Source organism: Archocentrus centrarchus, chromosome 15 (assembly GCF_007364275.1).
Source record: "Archocentrus centrarchus isolate MPI-CPG fArcCen1 chromosome 15, fArcCen1, whole genome shotgun sequence".
Taxonomy (NCBI): Eukaryota; Metazoa; Chordata; class Actinopteri; order Cichliformes; family Cichlidae; genus Archocentrus; species Archocentrus centrarchus.
Window position 1 is genome coordinate 9,160,776 of NC_044360.1, and position 25,505 is coordinate 9,186,280.

At 36.6% G+C, this 25,505-nt stretch overlaps 1 long non-coding RNA gene across 2 annotated transcripts in view; it reads right to left on the reverse strand.

The window, feature by feature from the left end:
• LOC115793719 (uncharacterized) overlaps window positions 1–25,505 on the reverse strand; it is a 90,361-nt gene that overhangs the window by 12,735 nt on the left and 52,121 nt on the right. For both annotated transcript variants that reach the window (XR_004021123.1, XR_004021122.1), the window contains one exon: window positions 4,613–4,725. This is a non-coding gene — a long non-coding RNA (uncharacterized LOC115793719). The remainder of the gene's footprint in view (window positions 1–4,612; window positions 4,726–25,505) is intronic.

Consider the following 25,505-nt stretch of genomic DNA (forward strand, 5'->3'; position numbering starts at 1 on the left):
ATACCTGACTTGATATTGCAAGGACATAAAGCAACAAAGAGATATTCAATTCAATTTTATTTATATAGCACCAAATCACAACAAACAGTCGCCTCAAGGCTCTTTATAGTGTAAGGTAAAGACCCTACAATAATTACAGAGAAAACCCAACAATCAAAACGACCCCCTGTGAGCAAGCACTTGGCAACAGTGGGAAGGAAAAACTCCCTTTTAACAGGAAGAAACCTCCAGGAGAACCAGGCTCAGGGAGGAGCAGTCATCTGCCATGACCAGTTGGGGCTGAGGGGAGGGAGACAACATAATGCGGATGAGATCTAAAGATTAATAATAACTAATGATTAAATGCAGAGTGGTGTATAAACAGAGAGAGCGAAAAGAGGTGAGTGAAGAAGAGATACTCAGTGCATCATGGGAACCCTCCAGCAGCCTAGGCCCATTACAGCATAACTAAGGGATGGTTCAGAGTTTTAAATCTAATCTTAAAAAGTAGAGAGGGTGTCTGTCTCCTGAAACCAAACTGGGAGTTGGTTCCACAGAAGAGGGGGCTGAAAGCTGAAGGCTCTGCCTCCCATTCTACTTTGAAGTATCCTACAAACCAATATGGAGCAACATCTACAGTACCACTATGAAAAATAGGTGTTTAGTGTGTAAAGTGTATGCTGCCTTATGTGATATAGTGGGAGGGCTGATGGATTAAAGGAATAAAAGATTTTCTTGCATCCATCATGCTACAATATGTTTGAAGCTAGCTGATGTTCACTTTACATTTATTATGTGCAGCCCGTGAGTGTTAACACAAATTGCTTACTGGTTAAAGATCACAGGTTATGCCATGGGATTTCTCTGTTAAGTCACTCTATTCATTATTGGTGAAAGGAGATGATGCAGCTTGATGGATGAGTGGATGTGTTCTCTTATTGTCACTTTTGATGAATTGGAAACCTGCATCAGCAATAAGCAGGCTTCGGAGTACTTAACACCAGATGTATGCATTGGCTGGAGATCAAAGGTGAACGCGAGGAATTTGTGTAGTGGATAACATCCTCCTGTCAATCCTCTCTGCCAGATTGTTTTTGTCCTGTTTATTCCTCTCTGTGCCACTCAATTTTGCTTCCAAATAAATGTGTCTCATGTGTCTCACAACACACACCACAGACAGTTATTAAAGTAAGTTTTCATTAACTTTGTAATGAAGCCTAAGTAATGGCAAGCACTGCAAGGCCGCATGAGTAGATTATTTTGAACTTTTACTGGCTTTTACAATACTAACGCAAACATAAAACACTTAAAAATATCTAACTACATCAATAAGTATTTCACATCTTTAAAATTCTTTAGCACTTGATAACTTGACTTGTTTTCAATATATGTAAACACTGGAAAGCACACAAAAAAACTGTTAAGAGCAAACTAACAATCTGGTAAGCTTTCAGAGCTCAGAGACGCCCAGTGCAACGGAGCATGTAGCAAAATAAATCAGCATTTTCAGTTGTCTTACTGATCCCTTGTGATCAAATGATGCGAAAGCCGCCTACAACATTTAACACAGTTCAAAGCTTTGAAAACAACAATCCTATCAAAAACACTGTTTGCTTGGTTGATTTACATAACACATATGGGTACTTCATGTTCACTTTGACTCTGTATTGATTAAAAAAATACACAATATCTGCTTTTAGTTGCATTTAATTTCACAATTTGTTTCTTAAGTTTTGAGTAATACTTTAACTCACATGTTCTTAAGCTAAAGGAGCAGATAAGATTAGAGTCATTAGCTGCTGTAATGTGCACGCTGGTCATAAAGACTTCATTGTATGAGATAACTAACAACTCAAAGTTTCACTGTAAGGTTAAAAAAAAAATACACATAGATCAAGAGTCTGAGGGTTTACCTAATTTCTTTCAGTAGCTGTAATCATTGTGCATGCCACTTTACTTCATAATTTTCCAGTAGAAGCTACAAACAAAAATGCCATAGCTTATAGATTTTTAACTATTCTCAATTCTTAATTGCTGTATGTCCATGTGGGTATACAAGTATTGTGCTAAGAGAGTGGGAGTGACTGATTTATTTTCCACTGGACTCCTCTTTTTTTTTTTCTTTTCGCTTTTTACAAAAGAAGGAGTTCACTTGCTGACTAGAGAGATGGATATGGAGATAAATGGCTCAGCCAGAGACCAGAACGAGAGTTGGGACATTTACCACAAATTGTGATATGGTCATGCACACACACACATACACGCATACACACAGCTGTCAAAACAAGTAAAGGAATACAGGCTGCTTTGCACAAGAGGGAAAATCTATAACATCTGCTACTTTTTTTTTTTTGCTTAGTGGGTGCGTGCATACTTGCATTACTCATTTTGTAGGGTCATAAAATCAGTTTACACAATCACAGTGTATGGCTCAGCTCCCTATTAGTGGGGAAAATAAGTCTCCTGTAGGTGCAAATTAATTTTGGGGAGAAGACTTGGTTTAAGGTAAGTAGTGGTTATGGCTGGGGCAAGTCTCCAGGAAGTGTGTCAGTGTCCTCTTAAGTGATGGAAACAACCGTGTTTGTACATCTGTGCGTGTGGAACAGACTGGAAACCATCATGCTGCACTTGCTCTCATGCACGTACCCTGAAGAGAGTTGGCTAATTAAATTATGTGGCTGACAGAAAAAAAAAAAGCCTTGCAGGTCTGCATTCAATTTTCACTTTTCATTTGAAAGAATTAAAAACATAGTACTGGACCAAGCCTCAGGGACTGGTATCCTAACTATTGTGACTAAAGGAAAATTTCTAACTTAATGCTAATCTCATTCCAACTGCAGTTTAATCAAGCCTGTTAAGATAATTATTGTAAACAGGCTACTTCACGTTACTATTCAGGGATGACAATTATTGCACAAGCACAAGGTGGAGTTCCAGTTAAAAAGAAATCTATCAGTAATCATAGAATGATTTGCAAAAAATTTTCACATTGCCACAAAATTTGACTTTTTTTCCTCCCCAATTTAATCAGTTTCTTGCTCAAGGTGGAATTGTTAAATTCCTCTCTAGATCTTTACTTTAATATGAAACGTTTCCTTAATCAGTTAATTTTCATATTTGAGTATCTATTGTTGCATTTGCTGCATTTGTGTTTGAATGTAGTAACAAATTTAGTAGCTTTGCTAACATGCCAACAGTCTTAGTAAGAGACAGAAGAGTAAAATCTACCAACAAGCCTCTTCAACTTGACATATTATCCTTGCAATCTTTCCACCAAACTGTCAGGGGGAAAAAAAGCTGCTATTGTCACACATTCTCAACTTAATCACATTTAAATTACTGTGATAAAGATGCAAACATGTTGTGACTGGTGGGTCAAATCACAGTAATCCAGTGGGAATAATCACAGTTTTATAATCAGAGATGTTTATGGGAGTTCCAGAAAGACATTTTTGCCTTTCTTCGACAAATAGGCTTTCTGTCCATTTAGCACAATAAAGAAAATTATCATATAATCTCACATAAAGGTCTCGCTTTCCCTTACTTGCTGCACTTTTGGACTTAGCCTCCACTCCAACTTCATCTACGGTTTTCCTAATTTATTGCCATTTTTATATTTCTTCTGTTTATTTCAGGGAGACTCCCTCTGTTTCCAGGTAGTCTCTCTGAAAACATGCATTTACAGTATGAGTTTCCCCTGGTGACAGTTGCATTTTGTTTTCCTCCATCTGACAACATGACATTCACAATATTGACCATTAACATGCTGATAAATGACTGGAGTCCACTTTATTTAATTAATCTGAACTGCTGCAGTCACACTCACAGTCCACCACAGAGACTAAAATACAGATGGAGTAAGAGAACTACGTTAGATTTTTAAAAAATGTTTTTCCATACAGTTCAGCTTTCATATTACAGTATACACAATGCTGGATGTATGCTGTCCCTTTGCTTATTGTGAAGAAAGCAGACTTATGACTGGAAGATAACTGAAGCAAATCTTAGATCAGTGGATAAAACTTGCAAAAACAGTTGTTCATGCTATAATTATTTTAGCCAATCTTAAACAAGGCACACAGGCCCTACATTCGACACTGTAGTTGCACTTGTTTATACTGTATGCAGAGATTTGTTGAAACTGAATATCGATAGGCAACATAGATAAGGTTTGTTGCTCAAAAACACACAGAGGGAATCACAGCATTGCCCTGCTGTAATCTGCATACAGAAACTGAGACACACTGTTGGAGGACTTTTGATACCCTAAATGACTAATGAACTACAGGCTTTACTAATTTAGGCAAAATATAAGAATATCACAAAATTGACAAGATGAGGTGAAATTATTCCTGGCTGAAGTGCTTTTATAGTCTGCAACTGCAAGCTGGAGGAGAGCAGACTACCACAAAATAAGGTAATGTCAGGTAGGCGTGTAAACCACTTTTACTGCAGGTCAGGGGTTTCCCATGTTTTATCTTTGGCTACACTTGCAAATATATAATCCATGTCACATTACCTACACACAGTAGGAATAGCTAAGGATTAAAATCGGATAAACACGTTTGATATAATCAGCAAGACACTAATCAGACTGCCAAGTACAGTAGTTTACAAATGTGCTCACTCCTACCAGATGAATTTTGCTGGGGTGGTTTCCCCATCGCTTGTCAGGATGGGTGAATGTGGTGGAAACCAGCCTGATAGTCCTGCGGTGAAGCTGTTTCTCAATCCTGTGTCTTAGCCCTGCAAAATTAAAAGAAATAAAATCCCCACTTTAGCAAATCACCTTGCAAAGAATTGAGTCCTGGAAACACAGCTTTCAAAATGAGCAGATATATTATCTAAAGATTCTCAAACTGTAAATCAAATGCATCTGAAATTTTAATTTTAATGGCATTTGTTTAAATATAAAACAAAGGTCTTAATTTAATTTTCCCATTTTTCCCCTAATTTTTAGGAACTGAGGAATCTCAGTGTTGCTAGTTTTTTTTTCTAAAGCACACAGTTGGTATGACATTTATGTTTATTAATGTAAATACACCCCTACAAAATTCTCTGGACATAAGTTAGGTTTGCTTTGTGCTTAGTCTAGCATTGGTAATATACGACAACACCACAAAACAATCCAATGGGCCAATATAACAGCCATTATACACCACTGTGAATCATACTAGCATAGTTGCTATGAAAAATCTTTCATCTGTTCTATGTTTGCAACATGTTTTAATTTTCAACATTTTGAATATTACTATAAAAATGTTTGGGAAATCTGTAGTGTTAAAGCTTACATAAAATGTTGACCAAATTCTTTGATGTTATCATTTTCTTGGGTGCAATATGATATCACACTCCTTTCAGCTGACTCATAAATGTCTCCATATGAATGGTGCAAAGTTTGTGCAGAGGTATACACACACGCGCGCACAGACACACGTACATGCACTCACACACACAGCACGCTCTTATTCAGAAATACAGTTTCCGTACGGAAAGAGCTGCGTGCATTTATCATGTGCGAAGCACCCATTATTTACCTGTGAAGTGCCGCTTAAGAACAGCTCTGCAGCTGAATTCTCTCAGAAAACTAAAATGACCTTGTTTTCATTGCTGCACATAATTAAAATTTTCTGGAGAGAAAGCGGGATGCCCTCATTGCTGGAATTCATTGTCTCTCACATGTTAACCACTGAAAGATGCTGGATGACTACACATCGTTTCATAATTAAGTAAAATATGCATGATTGGATTGTTTGATATCAGTGATATCAAACAATCCTTAAAAATATTTTTTTAAACAAAGAATAAATGAAATGTTATATATATATATATATATATATATATATATATATATATATATATATATATATATATATAAAATAAATAACATTTAATGAATTCCTTATTAAAAATAATTCCTGAAAAACCACAGACACGTTTTGATATGGAGTGCCTGACTTTCTCTGTAAATAATACACAGGGTTTTAGAGGTATCCCAATAACTAACAGGGCTAAAAATTGCAAACCTTTTGGCAGAGGTGACACACTTGTTATTTAAAACTACAAAGTTCTAACCCATTAACTTTCCTATATGGGTCAGAGAGAAAGTGATGGGAACCCTGGTTTAACAGTCTGTGCCAAAAGTCTTCTGAATTTTTTTTTTCAAGTTTTGTTTCTCACCATTCACATGTCAGTGTATTGTTTGACACATGAGACCCTGTCTGAAAACTCATCCCACACACAGCAGACAGATGCAAAGGGGCCTTTTCGTGTGGGTGTGTTTTAACTAAGCATGAAGTCTGCGTGTGTGTGAGAGAGAAAAAGAAGGTGACAGAAGCTCAGATGTGGGCGGTCAACTTTTAATATTGATATCTTCATATCATATCTTTCTTTTATAAAGCAATTATTTAAAAAATGCTGTGGTGCTATTTATATCCTTTTGCATCCTCTTCCTCTTTTATTTTGGCCTTGCGCATTGAAATTTTCTACAGCAGGACAGTTTTCCCTTGAGGATTCATAGTAAAAAATATTGCATTGACTCACTGATGCTGCAGTAATAAGATGCCTTGAAAATTATAAATAATAAATAGATCTTGACTAATAGATAAAATCAAGGTTTTCAACTCCTCTTAATCACTCTATTCATATTCATCCCTAAAAACATTATTTATATACTTACACTAGTAAAATGATCAATTTCTATGTTGACAGAACATGCAGAACACTACATAATGAGTTTTATTTTCACATATATGCACATGCAAGCGCACACACACACAGACACACACACACACACACACACCAGAGCTACTCTAACTACACTGCAGCAGTACAAGATCAGCAAACCTGACTCTTTGAATTTGCACGACTACAAAGATTTTTTTTGTTGTGCTTTTGCAGAAATTTAAACCAAAAAACAGTTTTTGGACTAAATCTTACTTATACAGTAGGTGTGAGCCGTCTGTGTTTTCAGTGCTGGAAGGCCATGGTTGTAGAAACAAGCAAACTATTGTTTACAAAAACTAAGCTGTCCATTTACAGACGACAACTGACAAAAGCTAGGGGAATTTCTCTATATGAATAAAATCTAATCTGTGGGGCGTTTGAATAGCTTACTGGGTTGAGCAGCCGACCCATACGCTCAAAGGAAAATACAGGGGCCTGGCTTTGGTTCCACCCTGGGCTATTTCCTGCTCATTCCCCTGCTCTCCGTCTCCCTCTCCTCCGGTCTGGTCTGCTGTCCTGTGCAAAATAAATGCTAAGTGCTCATAAATAAAGCTTAATTTACATCAACTCCTATCACCAACTACACATTGTAAAAAATATACTAATTATGCAGAGAAAATATTCCATTACTCATTAGCTTACATATTGAGACCCCTATAAGTACTTCAAATCCTACACAACCACAGCTTAAATCGTCCACACAACACACTGTGGTTTAACGATATCAGCTCCACCCCAGCACTCCTGTAGAGCCCTCACAGTGAATGTGAAGTGCTCGCATACCCTCCTACTCTAACATGCCACTTTTATATGCAGGTACATTATAGCAGTAGCTAAAGTTAGTGCACCAGATTTGAACACTCAACAAATACAACAACTTTTCAAATACTTAGAGGCTCTGAGCTTGGAGAGTTCAGCTGCTCCACACGTATAGCTGTCCCTCCATCGATATTTCTTTAAAACCCCCAAACTGACCCCACTGTGTCAGAGTAATGCAATATTGTTTAGATTTGGATCTGTAATTACAATTATAAACAGGGCTGAAAATAGTAATAATTACAATAATTACTCTGGAAAGTCTTTCCACTACTTCCTGATGCTTTATAGAATGTAAGATAAAGGATAGGATCAATTATTGACACATTAACTGATAATAACCTATTCAATTCACTTAAATTTGAGGTATATAGCACCAAATCACAACAAACAGCCGCCTTGAGGCACTTTATATTGTAAGATAAAGACTACATAATAATTACAGAGAAAACTCAACAATCAAAACAGCCCCCTATGAGTAAGCACTTGGCAACAGTGGGAAGGAAAAACTCCCTTTTAACCTTCGGCTCAGGGAGAGGTTGCTATCTGCCACGACCAGTTGGGAGTGAGGGGAGTGAGACAAGACAACAAAACATGCTGTGGAAGAGAGCCAGAGATTAATAATAACTAATGATTAAATGCAGAGTGGCGTTTAAACAGTGAAATCTACTGAATTTTAATGTTTTAAGTTCCCCACATCAAAAAAGTCACAGTCGACCATCAATAAAAATTCTAGCCAAGGTAATTCACTATGCAACTAAATGAGTCACTCTAGTCAGTGATCACAATCTGCAGATCTGTATGAGTCTTTCACAAACAAATTTTTGCAAGCATAACACTAATGCTCACTTTGTAATATCTGTTGTGTGGATAACACCATCAAGGAGAGCAAGAAATCAAACGCCATCTCTAAGGAAATTTGTGAACTGCAGAGTTGGCAGAAGGTGATTTTGTCAAATGTACGAACATCTTTGACAATATTCCATTACTCATTTCACTAATTTCCAAAGCAGAAATTAGTGAAAAATTAAGCAAATCAAATGTGTATGCCAGTGCACTCTTAAGTCCCAATTCTGGATAAACAGGGAGGGTTGCATCAGGAAGGGCATCCGGTGTAAAATATTTGCCAAATCAAAGACCCCTAAAAGGAGGAGCCGAAGGAGGAAGCTGAAGATTTTTGCTTTTAAAATGAGAGTGCATTTCTGAACCAGTGTAGGCTGAATACTTTGAAAATATCTAACCAAATGCAGAAGGCGCTTTTAACATGTTACTATAGTAATCATTATAGTGGTTTGTGATAATTTCTTGGTCCATAGTGGAATCACTGTTGAAACAAATGTGTAGGCAAAATGAATAAATGTAAATAAAGGCCTCAGATTTTCTCTTAAAATGAAAGTTGTTGGAAATATTCAACATTACAGTACTTAATATTGTCTCATTGTTATTGTTATTTTGTTAAGGTAGCGCTAACAATGTCTATGCTCTCTTTCTTCTTTAACCCTTAACTCCCAACAACTTACAGCAGATGGCTGCCCCTCCCTGACTCCGCTTCTGCAAAAGGTCTCTTCCCATTAAAAGGAAGCTCTTGAGATGACCTTTTGTTGTGATTTGGTGCTATATAAACAAAACTGAACTGAATGGAAAGCACCTCGAAGTAAATATTGTTGAGAATTGGCGTTATATAAATCTAACTGAACTAAATTTAACTAATTATTAAAAATGTCTCATATTTTTTAAATGGTCACCTGTTTTTAAATAAATAAAAGAACATGTAATACCAATACTTTCTTTCCGTGACAACAAGAAGAGAGAAGCGCTGAATGATTCATCTTACCAGTGAACTCTGTCTTGACTAAAATGCAGCGCATCCTTTTTTTTTTTTCTTCCTCTGGAAGTTTAACTTTTAAAATGACATACACGACAGTGGAAGCCACTAGGGTACTGACCTACTTTACCATGTATATATACCACGTGTGTGTGTGTATATATATATATATATATATATATATATATATATATATATATATATATATATATATATATATGTATGTGTGTGTGTGTGGTTTCACTTGCATTTACAACTATTCACTCAGAAATCTGTTAGTTGTAGATGCTAAGAAGCAGTGGCTGACTGTCTACTGGGACATTTCTCCATAGCCTGAGGGTCATTTTTGGCCTGCTGTGAACGGTCAACTTGACAGCTGTAATAAAACATGCAGGAGTGATTCTAGGGAACTCTTAGAATATGCAGAGTTTAACTCTGTGCTCTTGCCATAGTATCCACAGGCCAAAGACACACATAAGTGTCTCCACCTCCACTCTTATTTTGAATTTAACTAATTTACCAATACAGTGAGAAAATAAGAGTTAAAGGTGAGTTCATTATTGAGTGATTATTATTGTATTTTTTCCCCCTTTTGGTAGCATAAACTGCAAGAATTCTGATACTGTGACATCCTTAATGTATACGTAGGTTTATCCTTCTAAATTAGCTGTCTGGTTGTTTTTGTGTGGCCTGGGATGAAGTCCAATTCCCAGCCTAAATTACTGCTTCAGTCCGTCTCTCTTCTGATGCACTTCCAACATAAGATCAGAGGTTACAACGATATTTGTGCTGTTTTAAACAAAATACGTGCTTAGGAGAACACATTGTTTTCAATAGTAAACTGAGTTTGTGAGCAGGCAGAGGCCTCTTGTAAAAATAGCGTGTTGGCTGGTAAACAAAGCGGCTTCAAAAAGGAAGTGAGAGGTTTAATATCGGTGAGTGGCTCAGGCAGCGGAGCACAGGGAAAATCCAGAATCAATATGTTTCAGTTCTCAGTATATGGTGTACTGTGGCATGTTTACATTTATCTGAGGTTCCTATACAGGTCACTGGCTGTGCTGACAATAGCAAAGTGGTTCCTAGAACAAAAGCTTTTTATGGAGACAACAGCACGTAATGATAGGCCACTGAGACTAAGCCAAAGTTGTGATTAATATTCAAGGGAACCTCTAACTTTCCACAACAAAACTTCAAACAGAGCAATGGTTCCAACATACATACTGCTAATGTTTTGTTTTGACGTTAGCACCCTGCCTGCAGATTCAACATTATCGCCACTCAACTGTGGACTCAGGCACAACACCACCAAAAGAATGAAGCTTAAAGAAAAAGGGGTGAGATCAGCTTTCTGGGGAACAAAAAAAAAATAAAAAAAAATCTGTATATCTTGACATGTCAAGATATACAGATGTCAAGTATACTGATTTTTTTTTTGTGAAGCATTTCCTGATCTGATGACATATACAATTTTAATTTGTCTATGTCATCAAAACCACAATCACTATTTATTTATTGGTTACAGTTTGGTTGGAGTCTGAGAAAAATCAAGCCATCATGTTTGCAATCATAAGTGCCTGAGAAATGACGCAAATGCATTCATGTTATATCATGCGTTATATTTATATTTTGTAATATAAATATAAAGGGCAAATAGTTTTGGAAAATCTGTACAGTTGCAATGAACTGATACATCTGTTTTGAGCACCAATAAATATTATTGCTTAACAAAGCTCAGTTGATACAACTGACATATAAAATCATCCACAAAAGAAAAGCTGCTGTCTTTGTAAAATGTCCTGAAAGATGTAAAATACAAGCGTACGTAAAATACTTCAGTTGCAGAAAGTATTTCTTGATGCTTTGTCAACACTACTGATACAATGCTCTACTGTATGTGCATTTACACATGTAGCAAGGCGCAGCAATAGAGTAAAATGCTTTTTCAAGTTTTTTCAAGTGAGACATTGCATTTATATCTGTTTTCCTCTTCCTCTCCTCTAAAACCACGTATCCAAACAAGACTAAAGCTCTTCAAGGACTTTAAACCAGATTTGGTTTAGAGTCACAGAGGAGTGGAGCCAAGAGCAGCAGTGATGGTGAATGCTGATGTAACTTTATAGATCAATATATGGTATGCCACCATTTTTCACAGTACACTAGTGTCAGTAGTAGAGGGAATTATTATAAAAAAGGCAACATGATTGCACATTCTGGAGAATAGTTATCCAAAAACAACTGAAAACGTTGCAATTTAATTTTATAAAAGGGTCCTCTGCAGGTCTTGTAGATTACTGCTGGGTCCCAAGTTTTGTTCTAGATTTAATGCAAAAAATAAGCATAAATAATGAAATGTTATTATGAGGACTTTCTGAGATGCAAGATGGGTCATGCAGGTGCTGCGTATCAGTCAGGATGTGTGAATGCTTTGAAATGTTTTACTGAAAAACTGTAACACCAACTATTCAAATGATACCGATACAACCAACTTAACTCAACATAAATAAAACCATAAAGTAAAAATGGCACTAGGGTACAGGTCTTTAATATTTTTCATCTGAAAACTGACAAAGACAACAGCATCACACTGCTGTAATCAATTTCAGGGCAGCCAGCCTGAATACATCGCTGATCACCTAAAACTGCAAAACTGTCATGTACTTGAGTGTTATATTGTAAACAGGAGGTGAAATCCAGACACTAAAACAAGATAAATATCTGTGCATGTCATTTGAATTTCAGTTTCAAGAGCCTGAACTTGCCCAAAGAGACACCCATCCAGATTACATAAGGAGGGCTTGGAAACAGATAATGTTGTATGTAAATTTGCATATCCTTCATAAATCCATTTTTTTAAACAAATGGCAGTGATGTGGCTCCACAGTCTACTGCATCAAAGTAAAAGAACATTCGAGCAAATTTCAGGCAGCTCAGATTGGCAATAGTTGAATAGATATCATTGTTTAATGCATCAATGCAGGCCTTTGTCATAGAGTTTTCCTCAGGAAGTGAAGTGTTGATGCCCTAAGACTCAGCGATCTGTGGCATAAATATATTTTTGTCATTAAAAAGATATATAAAAATAAAAATTTTTTTTTGCACTTTAGTTTTTTTTTATTTAAAAAAAACATCACTGGCCCTGCAACAGGCTGGCGACCTGTTCAGGGTGTACCCTGCCTCTCGCCCTATGACAGCTGGGATAGGCTCCAGCCCCCCCGCGACCCTTAACAGGATGTGCGGAAGCGAATGGATGGATGGATGGATGGAAAACATCACTATAAATAATGCTGCTCTAACAACGCTTTCACATACCGTGCTGACAGCCAGCTACATTGCATACTATAGAAAATATAATATCAAAAAAATATTGAAAATGCCATTTTAAAACTATTGTGTAAGTCCTGTGATTTGTTGACAGATCATTTCCTCTTTGTCAGCCTCAATTCCAGTACTTCCATTCCATTATCAGAACCCCTCCCCTTGTTACAAAATGCACAAAGGTGACAATATGAAAACTAATAGAAACATATTTCAGATTTCTGTTGATTCAAAGGTATTTGTGACAGCCTCATGCTTGCAGTTAAGGGGACCAACGGTCCTTGCAGTCCCCTTGCTTGCAGTTAAGGGACATGCTTGCAGTCCCCTTAACTGCAAGCATGAGGCTGTCACAAAGGTATTTGTGACAGCCTCATGCTTGCAGTTAAGGGGACCGTTGGTCTCCAGGACCCAGATAGAACGAAAAGTTTAAAAATAAAAACCACACATATACAACATGAAGTAACTTTAAAGAGCTATAAAAAGCACAAGTAAGTTTTGATAGCAAAAAAAAAAAAAAAAAAAAAAAAAAAAGAAGTCAACATGGTGATGAAGCTAAAAACAAGCTTCTCTTAGTTCCTGAAAAGTTGACGTCTGGCAGATGTGAGGCCTTTTCTTGACGTCATCATCTGTCAAGACGATTGTACAGGAAGAGACTGACTCTTTACATGAAGCAGTGCTTGTGATTATCTAAAACAAAACATGAAATCTTCTCCTGGGCCTCACACAATGATAAACAGTCTCTGATTTGAATGTTTAAATGTCACCTGGGACAGATGATGAGCAGCGAGAAGAGGGAACAAACTCTTTCACACGTCCATGTGCATGCAAATGTACACATGCACTCTGCAGCCCACACACGTAGCCCACTGTACACACTGGAACTGCTAATGCACATACATGCATTAATACTCACATAGAATAAAGGATAAACTGACATAAAAGCGTGTAAGTATGTTGACCCTAGACCTCAAGGAGAGTCCTGCATGACAAAGAGAGATTAAATTAAATTAAATTAGTTAGTAGTACTGTTGGACCACTGGATGCTGGTAGAACAGCTTCATAGGACCTTGGCATGGGTTTACCAACTATCTGGAGCATTACTGGAGGGGAATAATGTTCATTATTCTTTCAAATGATTCCTTCATTTAATGTTTTTATGATGGGGGTGTCAGTCCAAAAACTCACACAGTTGTTCAAATGAAGGCCAAAGCATATGATTCAAATCTGTTACACACTAAAACCATTCACTGACCCCTGGAGCCCTGTGAACGTGATCATACTGGGAGAGATCATGCGCATCAGGATAGAAAATCTTTCATCGTGGGATAAATAACAACTTTATGTTGATGTACAGAGACCCTACCCTCAGCGTGGACACGTGAAGATAAACACACAACACAAAACATACAAGCAAACTGCCCCCGGCAGTGTGACCAAGCCATCAGATCTTCTCACTGTACGGGTGAAGGGTTCAGGCTTTTCCTGTAATTTTTCACCGGTCTGTAAATCCTCAAGTCTAGAAAGGTTTACTTCAGTACTGGAAACTATTGTTTCAGGAGTTTTGATGACTGTGGTTAATAGGGCTGTCTAATGCAACAGCTTTAAATCTGACTGTAGAGGGAGTAATATGATTCACATCAGTTTCACAGTCACAAAAGATGTGATATTATGGAAGAATCTGCATTTAACATCTGTGACATATGTGAGAGATTGTTAATCCTTTAATAGCATTAAATGTCTAATATAAACATTACTGTATTTTGTTACAGCTTGTACTGACGCAAACATTACCAGTTTGTATCAGTACAATACTGACTAAACGCCAGACCGGCATTCACATCCATTGATTTTAGCTTGTTTGTTGTATCCATTAAATTGTTATTAATCTATATCTGCAGAAAAGTCAGAATTAACACACATCATAATATTTTCATAAATTGAAGCACATGTACTCTACACACCTATGGATGATCACAAGTACTACATGTAAACACACACATGGGCGCACATACAGCTATTTAAATCTACAAACATACAAAGGTAATCACATCTGAGCCAGAAATTCACTTACAAAAAACAAAAAAATAACAGATGTAAACAACAACAACAACAACAACAACAACAACACATATGTAACCATTTCTAACCAAATGCACAAGCAGTCATACACCCACACAGACAACAGTGAAATTATTACTAGCAGTAATAGTGACTATGCATCCAAGCATATTGAGAAAGCTACAAAATCTGGTAAATTAACACATATACACAATTGTCCACATATCAGCCAAAAATAACACATTCACAAATGCGCATACACAGGAAGCACACTATTACACATACAACTGTTGTTGTCATAATTTTCATAATTATTATGAAAGTGTGTAAAAAGTACACACAGAAATGCACAGAACTCCCAGAGCTGTAAATATATTGTACAAATAAATTAAACATGAATACCATATTTGCATACACAGACACACACAGCACACAATCACAACAGCACATGGATGTTTTAGGGTATAGCAGTAGTAATATTATATTACATGCAACATGTAATCAAAATGCATGTAGTGTGTATGTGTATATATATAAAAATCTGATGCACATGCTTAGAGCGACTCACAGGGACATAACATAGATAACTGGCTTCATATAAAGACAAACACATACATTATTAGAAATACATAGACACTACTATACTTATTGTACAAAAATATACACAAATAATACATGTAGTTTCACAAGAGTGAAGAAATACACTCAAAACTGCATACACAAAAAAAGAGAGGTGTTCACATACACACTTTAGTATTACATGCACAAAGAGCATGTAAAAGAAATGTAAGGAAAATATTTTTAAAATATATACACAGAGCTATGTACACACTATATTAATCTAAACAAACAACCATGCATGCTGTCAAAAACAAAACTAGATCTTGGCAAAGGGAGAGAATAAAGTACACAAAAACATAAAAAAATGAATGTGTGTACACTACACATACATATACACTATATTAAAGTCAAAATAAATACCAAAGTGCAGAAATACACTAATAAAGAGACCCTTCCCACCTCCACCCCCACCCCTTCAATAAATAAATAAATAATAAAGTCCCAAACAACCACAGGTTCACAAACACAACATAAATACAGCTCTGCAGACATAGTGATACAGGAAGAGTGTACTACTGTACACGTTCACACAAATATACACGGTACATGGATACATGTACAAACTCAGATATGCACTAATCAGTGCATGTTTACTAATCATGTATACAGAAAGATCAATACATAGTAGCTGTTCTCACACACACACACACACACACACACACACACACACACACACACACACACACACACACACACACACACACACACACACACGGAACAAATTTGTGACATGATTAGTCAAACAGTCACTGATGGCAACAAAGTGATGCCACCCACAGACACTGAGCATGCAACTCTGCTTGTCTGAAACCATAAACATGTTTATATTTACTTATTGTCTCATTTTAGACCAGGGAGTCTTTTCATACAGTCTCTGACATTTAATATCTTAGACTAACCACTGTGTGGGAGCACTACGAGAAAACTGCCTGCAGCAAACCCTGTACCAAATAATTAAGGTTATAATTAAGATAAGAGATTAAAGTCAGCAAAAGGAATAACTAACTCATCAGTTGTAAAAAGCACTCAACAATCTGACAGTTACACTCTGACTATTTTTTTTTTGTCTTAAAAACAAAATCACAATATTGAAGGACACAATTTAGGCACAAATGGGAAAGATGATTATGTATGATAAATATAAAACAAACAATCAAAATGCTTCTCTGCCTTTGACTAATCAGCAGAAGCAATTATAGCCAGCTCAAGCAGTCAACTCAATAACTTTACACTACCCTAAATAATAAATTCAGTATCATGAATTAAAATGAAACTGCAGTTATCACACCTGGGACACCAGTACAATCAAATATGATCCAAAATTGTATGTGCAGAACGTGCTATAAAAAGGTCTCTGAAATTACTCTGTCATAAACCAGAAAGAAATAATTAGACATAAATTAAATGAGGTATGTAATAAAAAATATATTTTAAAAAATGTGCCAAAACACAAAGAATGGTGAGTCACAATTTTGCAGGATCACAACAGCAGGATTTTTACTGAACAGTCTAAAATTAAAAAAAACAAACAAAAAAAAAAAAACAAGCACAACTGACAATATCCAGCCACCCTCATTTTCACTCTTTTTCTTTTTCTCTTCTTTTTTTTAAGCACGCATTTGTTGTTGCTGAAAAGGTTAAAAGATTTTTTTTGTTTCCAGTCGAAACTGAGTGGGCTGGCAGAGAACCGAACATTCACAAAGCAAATTTCCCCTGATGCTCTGGTAATATTATCACTCCAAAGCATCATAGTTTCAGAATGACTTATGGATTTATTTATAAGAAGAAAACAAGTGTGACACCAATTAACTCACAATCAGTCACCGGTTAGGGCTCACATTTTAGTTTTGACCATTTTGAAACTGACATACATATTTTTGAAAAACATATTCGACACAAATAAAATGTCACGTTAGTGTTTCAGCATCTGCTTCACTTTCAATATGACCTATCAAGTCACAGATAAGGAGTGTGACAGTGCTCATATTGAATTTATACTGTTTAATTTGTTCATAAACTATAATTTAAATGTGAAAATAGACTTGAGTAGTTATGGTAACACTCTTTAAAATACTGACTGCTTCAGCACATTAGTCCTTTGTTTGTTAGTGACAGATGAAATATCCCCTCAGTGAAGACACACTTTCATAAATGTAAATCGGACCTAACAAAGAAAATAACCGTTTGCCAACATTTAACACCACTCCACCCACAGTTCAAGAGTTTATATGTCACCTTTAAAGAATCATCGATCAAAGTAATCTCATTCTGATTCAGAGTTTCACTATTACTGGTCGTTGTATTTATTAAAAAACACAAACATAATGCAATTAAACCACACTTTGTGCACAAGTCCAGATTTAGATAATTACTTAGCATTCTCATGTACGCCGACACTGACAGTTTAACTTGCCTTTCACACTCAGGAACCCGGAGGAACATTCAGGGGCCTGTGACAAAAAAAACAGCCAGCCTCTAGCTACAATTTTCTAGCATCAGACTAAAATGGTGAACATACAGTCAAATCGGATTTGAGGTGGACAATTTTTCCCCAGACAGCAGACACCAAGTTTGCCTCTGTGCGATGTAAATAGCTACTGCTGGAGACGATCATCCCCCCGACCTATTTCACAAAAGACACCTGAAAAACGTGACATAATCCAGCATGACTATGTCACCTAAAAGTAAAAAGGGGAGACAGATCAGCTTTACGCTGCATCTTTTACTATCAAAATTAGTCAGAGAGCAAAAGAGAAGACGTTGAGGCTAAGCTTTGAAGCAATCAGGCGCGGTGTGCATTTCAAAAAGTCAAAAGGAAGCTGAGAGGATGAGACAACAGTCGCTGAAATCTGCTTTTCCTCTCTCTCTCTCTCTCTCTCTGCCACTGATGTTTTGAAAGAGGAGAAAATATAAGAGGAAAAAATACAAGAAAGAAGAAGAAAGGAAAGAAAAAAGGTTTTGTGAACAAAATAAAGAGTTTCCATAAATAAGAGCAATCTATTAATTTCTGCCTGTAAACAAATAAAGACATGAATGCAATTTTTAATCTAGGAACTAATCTAGCTGCCTTTCATTTGGTGTCACTGATATTTTAGCTTACAAAGATAAAATGAAAATGTGAGAAACAGAAATGAAAGTAATAAAAAGACTGGTGACTTAACAATTTGAAACAGGTACAATTAAATTCAAAAGAAATGTGGGAAGCTTTTGATGTAAAAAAAAAAAAGGGTTTGTCAAATTCTGCATTACCTTCACAGTCATAGTTCACATTTCACTATGAAGCATTAGTTTCTAAAACGTGGGTTCAGTCTGAATCATGTCACCTTTAATGCCTCATCGATCAAAGTAGTTCTCTTTTTGATTCAGTTTCACTGCAGGCGGAGGAATAGAGAAAAATCTACTTTTCACCCTTTGGTGTGCATAGAAATGTTTTTGAACCAGAAACAAGAGAAAAGTGAAAGAAAAAAAAAAAAAAGGTATGAAAGAGGGAAAAAAAAAAAACAGTGAAAAAAGTAACACAGAAAGACACGTTGGTTAAATTGTGGTGCGTGTGTACCTATCTTTCAGTTGACAGAGCAGGGATGTGGGAGGTTGCAGACTGAACAGAGCCTGGGAGCTGTGGCCTCAAAACAGCCAGCTCCATTTTGAAATGAAATGTCAAAACGACACACACCGCCATCTGCTGAATGCGCTGTGAAGTGGTGACAAGTAAAGCCACGCACACCTCCACACACCGTTTCAAGACAACATCCTGCTGCATGAACATATGGGCTATATTATTTCTATATTAGTAAATTGTGTGTCCCTGTTAGTTTTGAATCATAATAATTAATCCTTTAAATTTGCTCACAGTCTGGATCATGTGGTATTAAAAGATTAAATTAAGCGGTTTTAATTTTACTCACTGTGACTAATAACACAACCTGCCTGCCTGCAGCTGGTGTAAAATAAGACGCAGAGAAAGTCGAGTTCGGAAAAACTACGTGGAGAAAGTGAATGAGTAAAATTCTCCCCCGGCTTAAAAACTACCCTTATGAGCAAACTAAACGCATGTGCCTGTGCTCTGTATGTTTAAACACTTATGGTCTGTGGTTGACCTGGGCAACTAACAATGACTGACTAAATGTGTCAATGACTGTCAAAATGTGACATACCTTTTGTGTGTCTCACAATATGCTCATTACTTCCCTTATGCCCTTAATCTTTTTAGTGCCTGAATAGCAAGTGTAAAATTATTTGTTCCCCACAGACATCAGAACAAAAAACATGGCATCCCCCGACATGCAGACTACATTTTGCTAAAGTCTTCTTTGCTTGATGCCTCATTGATAAAATGATGACTCTAAGTGCCTGAAGTGTGATTCATTGTTCGCTCACTTTATGAATCAGTGGATAAGACTTTTTGAAAACACCTCGGGACTTCTTCCGTTCCATTGGCATTCTATAATATTATGCAAGTTTGCAAAATGCTTTGTGACATTATAATGTGATTGCAGGCACAATTGCATATTTTATATAAGAGCATCTGCCAACATCTGTAACCTTTCCTGCAAGGAAAACATAGTGGCAGCTGTATACAGTTAGATAATTATTCACTCCCAGAAATTTTTTACTTTCGCATAAAAGCACAGTGGTTATAACATTAAAAATGTCTCTGTTCTTTTGAAGAGATCCCATGAGCCATGATAGAGCCAACATGAACAACAACACATGAAGCAAATATACAGGATTATAAAATAAGCCAGATTAATTTCAGACACAGAATAGTGAGTGTATAATATAAGAATAAACATCCAAATGAAGAGAAACACACTGCATTTTTTTTTCTTACTTTGTGCTGCAGCTGTGCTGACTAATAGAGAAGAGTTGCATAAAATGTCCTCCTTCACTTCCCCACTACACTCTATAATTTGAGTAACCAGCAACCAGGTGGTCTGCTGGCAACAGAGGATTCAAAGTTAAACGCCCTTGCCTTGCACTTTAAGAGCCCATATGCTGGGTCGAGGACCATCTGCACCATTGAGCACGTTGACTGAATATTTGAAATGATTCAAAAGAAGAAAACCCTGAAGTCTTGCAGATTGAGTAAGACACACAGTGGTTACTTTCTTTTTTTTTTTTTTTTTTTTATTAATTCTCAATGTGCAGAGAAAATGATGACAGACTACAATGGACTGTCTCCCTTGACATTCAGTCTCCTACTATCTTGCTAATTGTTGACATAGATATCTATTTGAGTTATGGAAGGTCACTTAAGAATCCCACATTGAGGGGAAGTGAATCAGGGGAAGTCAATGCAAGTTTATTAAACCACTATCATGCGTGCAAAGATCAACAAAACATTCTGGACTAGTTTCTGGGGATTTTACAAAGATGCTAAGCTTCCGCCACAATGACCTTTGAATGGGACACACAAGAAATGCCTGACAACCTGCACAGTTAAGCACCTGCTTGCTGAAGTCTGAACAAGCAGTTTCACACGTCACTGGTCATTCTGCTGGGAAATGCTCCCCAGCAACAGGCAACAATGGGACACAACAAGCAGAGCAAAACTCCATTCAAATGTCTGCTAACCATGTGATCAGCACAATAAGTAATATCCTGTTTTGCACTGTGCTGTTGCCAGTTCATGAGAGAAATCTGAAATTGACACATTCTGATAAATAATGTGGCACATAGATCCAGTAAATAGATCTATGAGGAACACATACATACTATACTGGATGATTTTAACACTGAATATATGTTCATGGGTTTTAAATCACGATTACACTAAAGCCACTTTGTGTATGTCATAATTCATGAGACTCATGCATTAAAACTCAGCAGTACAGCTCAATTTAACCTCTCAAATGTTTAATCAGTGTCTAAGTGCTGTTCAGTAATGAAATCTGATAACTACAGGGGGGGAAAAAAACAACGTCTCTGGGCTTTCAGCAGAGCAATTAAACATCTTTCTGGCGGTTTTAGTGATGCAGAACAATCTGCACTTTAAGCTTTGCTCTTTCTAGTAGATAAACCAACAACAGCCTGTCTCCAGACTGCAGGAGTAGATAAACCAGTAATCGTCTGCAGTCAGGCCGGTAACCAAACCCACCTGTCTGACTGGCATGTTAGTCTGATGTCAAACATAGGTCACATCTACCACTATCGGCTGAGACGTACCCCAACCTGACAAGAAGTTTAAAAATACAACTTCCTACTGAAAAAAAAAACATATTTCTCATCACATTTAACAGTGATGGTGAAAAAAATGTTTACCTGAGCAAAATTTACACAACCATATAATCTTTAAAGCACTAATCAAAGTAAAACATTAGATTGTGTGTCAGTGTGCTTCTTTACTTTGTTTAAAGAATATGAAAACTGACTAATCAGCGGTTTGGGACGGTTGGTCAATCAAAACAAAACACTTAAAATGTGTTTCATAAAAAGACTATTCTTTATGATCTCTCCTACAAATTAAAAATACAAATTTAATTTTGACACATGACAAGGTGCAAGTGATGCAATCCATAACGCAAGCTAAATTCCATTAAAATGCAAAGGAATGAAAAAAATCCAAGAGAAAACAAAACTACCTGCTGTTTCCAAGTGCACTGAAGCCTAAAGACTCGTGCACCACTGACTCACACTCCCTTCCTAAATGCAAAGTTTAAACACTGTGAAACAATGAGGCCAGTCTGCTTAATTCTCCTTAGTTTATATAGAATTACAATACAATTTAGAAGGTGCATTGACCTAATATGCCCAACTTTAGTAAATCTGCCACGATATCGTTGCCAAATGCTCAAAGCGCGGCATTTCGTCTCGAGGTATTCTCTGACAATCAAGATGAGCCCCTAACGGGAACTGACTAAATTAAAGCTCTAGAACCCCCGTCTACTATAAATGACTTTTTTTTTTTTTAACTAATATGCATTTATAATTTTAAGAACACAACCAAATGACCCGATGTTTTGTTTTATGGTAATAAAAAACATTATTATTAGCAATCCGATAAGAAAGAAAGTGGAAGCGATCTAAAGTTAATCTAAAGACATCAAGTGACCAATAACATGCCATTTCATTTTTATCTCTACTTGATTGCTACTGTCTGGTATGCAAAACCTTTCCTCTAGCATAAGGCTAACTTTTGTATTTTCTTTAAGGAAAACTGCAAATAGATTGCCAAGAATTTTTGATAGTACTATAGTAGTACAAATATACCACTTTTAAAATAAGTTATACTAATTTTATGACCCTTAAATTTTCCCACCTTTGCTCCATACTATCCAAACAAATAGCAAAACCAGTCATTTCCATGACCTTTAGCTACTCTTCCACACAGGGTTAGATAGTGAACACAGTTAACATAGCTGCTAAAAATAAATAAATACATTAAAATGCTAGCATTATAACTGTTAGCATGTAAGCATCCTAATGATTGCATTTAGCAAAGCAGCTGCAGGTCTACCTTAAACAGTTTAAGGTTTTTGCAAGAATCAATCCAGTGACATTTAATGTGGGTTTATGTGCTGTGTTTTTTTTAACATGGACTATTTGTGCATGTGTCCTTTACTGTAGTCTACCTGCCTCTGTACTTATAACAATAGGCCTTTAATTAAAGTTCTATATGAAAATATATAAAATGCTACATCATCTACAAAACAGGAGAAATATTAAATCTCTGCACAACAGCCGCCCCCCCCCCCAAAAAAAACAAAACAAAACAAAACAAAAAAAAAACATCCCCAGTATTTAGACTTAAAACATGTTGCTGCATCTTTTTAACAACAAGCTGATTTTATCTGGGCAGGTGGGAGGTAAACTGACTATTTGACTTACAGTGTGCCCTTACACCTTAGCACTTCTTTTCTCCTCACAATGTGAGTGTCTGTTTATCAGCCTCTACATCACAGAACAGTGTGTGTGTGTGTGTGTGTGTGTGTGTGTGTGTGTGTGTGTCTCTCTGCCTCAGTGTGTTGGTGGCATGCAGACGTCTAGCTGTCCTGATGTGAAAGACTGCAGGCCTCCTACGGTCTAGGAGAGAAGGCAACCACAAGTGGGAAAGGTCTCACGCACGCAGAGTCACAGACAAACAAACACTGGTTGATAAGACAGTGAATATTCTTTTAAAAATACTTTGCTTGTTTGTCTGTGTTCAGTACGAACCCCGTACACTAAAACAAGTGAAAGAATATGTCAGCACAGCAATATTATTTAACAGGTCACTGCACAAGAAACATTCAAGTTGAGAATAATTTAAAGTTAATTTGAAAGCTTGTCGATAAAATCTCACTACAATGGACTTTAAGGGCATAATCAGACAAAGAAGCCTTGATAAGCTGACTTTGGTTGCACGTTTATGTTCTTATTACATATTTACTCAAATTTAAGTAGCTACATTTCACGTGACCTGCTGGTTTTCTACAATTTGCAAATAATAACAGATATTACATAAAACCGTGACAAGCAGTGTTTTTCACCACCAAAAAATAAGTTTTAGCACAGCTAAAACTGGACTCAAACATCCAAGCTTAAATTCCACTTGTTTTATCTTCCGGGTGATACATTATCTAAAGTAAAGCAGTTAGAAACCCAGTTAACATGCAACAAAACAGACACAAAAAATGTCAGCTGCAATGGTAGTTTCAAGAGCATGTGCATAAAACCAAAAAAAAAAAAAAAAAGCAGCACCTTAGCACCTTACCAGTTAGTTAAAATTATACATTAGCAAGAAATTAATAAACTGAAATAAATGCAATCATGTGAACTTTAGATTAGAGAACCAGTAACATTTTCTAATGTTCATGTGTAATTTTCCCATGCAGAGAAAATCAACTGCATGATTTTGCATTTTTGTATCAAAAGTACAAAGTTTGTTTTGTTTTTTTCCCATGTGAAAAGTCAGGGTGCACCCCAGTGATTTGGCAACTCAAAGTTTGAAAAACGGTTAGGAAATACAGACAAGTTACTCTTTCACATGGGCCAGCCTGCCAGATGTCACATCAGAAACTGAATGGCATTGCTAGCTTTTATTCTGACCAATAAATAAAAATCCTGCATTTATTGTCACTAGGAAAATGCGCAAGACAGGCCATGGTGAGAAATGTATTGAGAGACAGGTAGTTTTCCTGTCAGCAGTAAATCCACCTCGCCCACTGTGACATGTTGAGTCATCATTTCACAACATCCTTTTTTGGGGAAAAACTTATCTGACCAGTAACTGTAGATAAACTAATGATTGTGAAATGGAGCCAAACTAGCCTGAAGCATTTCATGAATATAATGCCGCACTGTGCAAACATGCAAAATTGAATGTGGATGGCATCAAAAATAATGAGGATTTTTAAGCTGGACAAAAGCACCTTGTGCGCTGATCCACATGGAACTTTTTTTTTTTTTTTTTTTGTGGCCATCATTCATCTTCTTACAGGCTTAAATGTGACAAACAACTTTGGGAAGTGCTCCTTACTAATCCTTCAAGATCAGCAAGTTAATGACAATTTATTTAACGACAGTATAGTTGCCATACATTAGATGTTTTGTCCAACAAGCTCATTGCTTCAGATGAAAACTGCTGAGCACTAGGCAGACCTGGCTTTAATCAGTGAGTTTTTGGAAGAATTTCTTAAAGGCAGGGGAGTTTGCACATTCTATCCTTACTTGGAAACAAACCTACAAAGCAAACAGTGGTGGCTTTGTAATAAGTTTCAGACATGAATAATTGGCCAATTATATGGGCAGAAACTTTAACAGGTAAACTTGCTAAGAAAAAGATTTATTGTATAGCACGTGTCTTTTCTGCCAGGCTGTAGACCTCCAGTAGAATCTTAACAGGAACCTCGGGACAATTAAAATAATAAAAATAATAATCCAGTCAAAGCTTTCTAGACTTGTTGAGCTGTTCTGTATTTTGCTATTGCAGGTGGTGGGTCCAACTGACATTAAACCATGCCCCACCCCCCCACCCTATTCTTTTGGGATTTTTGATAATAAAGTATGACTTAAGCAGAAAATAAGCATTTTTTTTTTCAGTAACCTCACTCTGCCTAGAGATAATATTTATTTGTTTAAAACTAAGTGTTCAGTCTTGTAGTGAACTTTGTAGTTCCTTGTTTTTGATCCACCTTGTTCACAGCAACATCAGCACACTCCCAAGCTGCACGTTTGTTTGCATTCA